Here is a 3,957-nt window from a genome sequence, read left to right as displayed (position 1 = left end):
GCAGTGTGTCCCTGGCTTTCTTTATCATGCACAAACGACATCCACCTAGACGCCTACATTTTGGAGCACTCATGCCAAACACCAAGTCCCACCTAGACGCCCCTGCACCAATAATCAATTGCAACAGATTGCCAAATGGTCAATGTGTCCCAAACACCTTCTGATCATGGTTAGCCATAAAGAGGACCTGTCACCTTTTTGCATGATTATAAAACTGACAGCAAGAGGTCACTGTATGTTGGTGAATATCTGCTCCATGTTACAATAAATTTGGCTGACCTTGACATCTTATGTGATTGGTGGAATCCCGGGGATGATACAATGGAGACCCAAAATACATAACATGGATTCATTAACTGTAAAAAAATAATAAGACGCAGCCTACAATAACATTTGTCCAAGGAGAGACCCGACCCTGGTGTTTAGTTACATTTTAGCTGCTACTGTGTGTTTATCCATCTCTCTGGGACTCTGTTGGTGAGACCCCTGTGCTGATTTCCTCGATCTGTACACCTGCTGTGCCCATTATGAGGGGTTTCCACCATCCCTGTGCTGAGTTCCCGGGTCTGTACACCTGATGTGCTCATTATGAGGGGTTCCCACCATCCCTGTGCTGAGTTCCCGGGTCTGTACACCTGATGTGCCCATTATGAGGGGTTCCCACCATCCCTGTGCTTAGTTCCCGGGTCTGTACACCTGCTGTGCCCATTATGAGGGGTTCCCACCATCCCTGTGCTGAGTTCCTGGGTCTGTACACCCGCTGTGCCCATTATGAGGGGTTCCCACCATCCCTGTGCTGAGTTCCCGGGTCTGTACACCTGCTGTGCCCATTATGAGGGGTTCCCACCATCCCTGTGCTGAGTTCCTGGGTCTGTACACCCGCTGTGCCCATTATGAGGGGTTCCCACCATCCCTGTGCTGAGTTCCTGGGTCTGTACACCCGCTGTGCCCATTATGAGGGGTTCCCACCATCCCTGTGCTGAGTTCCCGGGTCTGTACACCTGCTGTGCCCATTATGAGGGGTTCCCACCATCCCTGTGCTGAGTTCCTAGGTCTGTACACCTGCTGAATCCAGAATAAGGCAATAGAAGTTAGGGGGTAGAGGGTCCCATGCCCCATCCCATGGTGTCCTCACATGCAGACTGGCACCTGGGTCTCTCACTCCTAAGGCACCAATCTTGGATAAGACAATAGAACAATGGAGGTAGGGGGTAAAATCCCCAATACAGATTTTCATCTGGAGGTCCCTCAACCTTAAACCACCAATCCAGACTAAGGCAATAGAAATTCGGAGGTAGGGGGTAGAGTTAGGGTTTCCACCTCATCCCTTTAAACCCAAACACATCTAAATTACACAAGTTCTAATGCCGTGTACACACGACGGGACTTTTCAACAGCAGCGAATCCGTCAGACAATTCAATCGTATGTGGGCTTCATCTGACCTTTTCTGTCGAAAAATCTGACCGACTTTAGAAATAGAACATGTTTCAAATCTTTCCAATGGACTTGAGGCCTATAGAAAATCAGTTTGTCTGTATGCTAGTCCGACGGACCAAAAACGACGCAAGGGCAGCTATTGGCTGCTGGCTATGAACTTCCTTATTCTAGTCCGGTCGTACGTCATCACGTTCGAATCAGTCGGACTTTGGTGTGATGGTGTGTAGGCAAGTCCGTTTCGTTGGAACTCCGTCAAAAAGTCCTTCGGAGTTCAGTCCGACGGAAAGACCGGTCGTGTGTACGCGGCATAAGGCTAACTTAATGCAGATAAGGCACCAAGTGAGTTTAATTACTACCTCAATCGGCCAAAGAACCTGTGTAATTATTATGTGTTGGGGTTTAAAGGGATGAGGTGGCAACTCTAGGTAGGGGGTCACTGTACATCATCCCATGGTGTCCCCTCAATTGCAGATCTTCATCTAGAGAGGTCCCTCACTCATTTACCACCAATCAGGTTATGGCAATAGAAGGTCCTGTGTACCATCCTGTGGTGACCCTAACTGCAGATTTGCCCTCACTCCTGACCCACCAATCCAGGATAAGGTATTAGAACTAGAAAGGTGGAGGATGCTTGTGCCCCATCCCATGGTGTTACCTGCTTTCTGTGAGGTTGTCCCTTATTCAATGAGACATTTATTGCGATGACATGAACCTTGTTCTGTCTATAAAAATCCTCCGTGGTTGCTGTTTTTATATGAAATGCAATAAATGAGATAAATCATTTTCATATGGCACACCTTCTGTAGCTGGAAACTTACACGCAGATCTCCTCTCAGGGAGGCAGATTAGCAGACCAGGAATTCAAACTGGTCAGCTGACCCCCCAATATTATTGCAGAGATCTACAGGCTACTTTAGAGCAACCACAAAGATCTTGGATATTCCCTCCTGTGTGTGGGCACCCTTATGGCCCTGTCCTTTATTTAGGACCCAGAACTTGCCTGTGGAGGGGGTGTTGTGATTTCAAGGGAACCTGTCATGACACAAGTAGCAAGGCTCCCGTCCAGTGCTAACCTCAGCGTTGGGACCTGTAGAGTCATTTGCCTTCTAGTGGGACTTTACCCCAGCTGGGTAGGGGAGCTCTTGTACAGCATATTTGCACATTATGGCACCCCTACCCAGGGTCGCTGATAAGGCAGTACAGCCAGCCCTCCTGTATTGGGCAAAAGCCCCATCAGTTTAAAAAGGGGACACAGGCACCTGCCGAACAGGAGGTCGGGCTTTACAGCCTTGGGACTCTTGTGGATCCCCTTGCAGTGCTGCCGACTTTCTCCCTCAGGCTGTGCTGCAGGGAAATCAGTTGTCTAGTATCTGAGCCCCTTTCCACCTGCTGCGAATTGTCCCCTGTGTGCCCCTCCTCTCCTCCCCCCTCTGGGAGCTGCTCAGGGCACGCAGGGGGGATTGCAACAGGATAAAAAGCTGGGGGGGGGTAAATATTTTCTATACAGTATATTACCTAAATGAACACAGCAATTGGTAGCAATTACTCCTGTGTCCATCCATCACTGAAGCATAGTAAGCTGTGTTTACTATGCTTCAGTTTGTGAATAATCAGGGAGCCTCAGAGCACTTCCTATTCATTCATCGGTGCAGATGAGGCTGCAGAGAAAGGGACCGATGAATCACAAATCTCTGTCCTCAGTCCCTTTCTCTGTCTCAAATGTGGTACATGAGGGGTCTCTTTCGCCCCTGCCATTTCACCAAAGCCCCCCAGCAGGGCAGTTAAAAAAAAAATGTAAAAAATACATAAAGTTCTAAAAAAAAAAAATAAAAACAAAGAATGGCTTTTTCACATGTGCTTTGCTTTCTGAAGAGCAGTCAGTATTTGGTTTACTTCCATTGCTAGCAGGTCCACGCTTGCTGTCTCTGTTCATTCCGGAATGAGCCACCTGCGTGTGTTGGGGTGGTGGAGGGTCCTGTGTCTCATCCCATGGTGTCCACAATTGCAGATTTGCATCCAGGGGTCCCTCACTCCCGAGCCACCAATTCAGGATGAGGCAATAGGAACTTGGAGGTAGAGGGTAGAGGGTCTCATGCCCCATCCCAAGGTGTTCTCAGTTGAAGACTTGCACCCAGGGGTCTCTCACTCTGAGCCACCAATTCAGGATAAGGCTATAGAAACTTGGAGGTAGAGGGTCTCATGCCTCATCCCAAGGTGTTCTCAGTTGAAGACTTGCACCCAGGGGTCTCTCACTCTGAGCCACCAATTCAGGATAAGGCTATAGAAACTTGGAGGTAGAGGGTCTCATGCCTCATCCCAAGGTGTTCTCAGTTGAAGACTTGCACCCAGGGGTCTCTCACTCTGAGCCACCAATTCAGCATAAGGCAATAGAAACTTGGCAGTAGAGGGTCTCATGCCCCATCCCAAGGTGTTCTCAGTTGAAGACTTGTACCCAGGGGTCCCTCACTCCCAAGGACCAATTCAAGATAAGGCAATAGGAACTTGGAGGTAGAGGGTAG

This window comes from Aquarana catesbeiana, linkage group LG02 (genome assembly GCF_042186555.1).
Source record: "Aquarana catesbeiana isolate 2022-GZ linkage group LG02, ASM4218655v1, whole genome shotgun sequence".
In the NCBI taxonomy this organism is placed as follows: domain Eukaryota; kingdom Metazoa; phylum Chordata; class Amphibia; order Anura; family Ranidae; genus Aquarana; species Aquarana catesbeiana.
Note: the sequence above shows the minus strand (reverse complement) of the source record.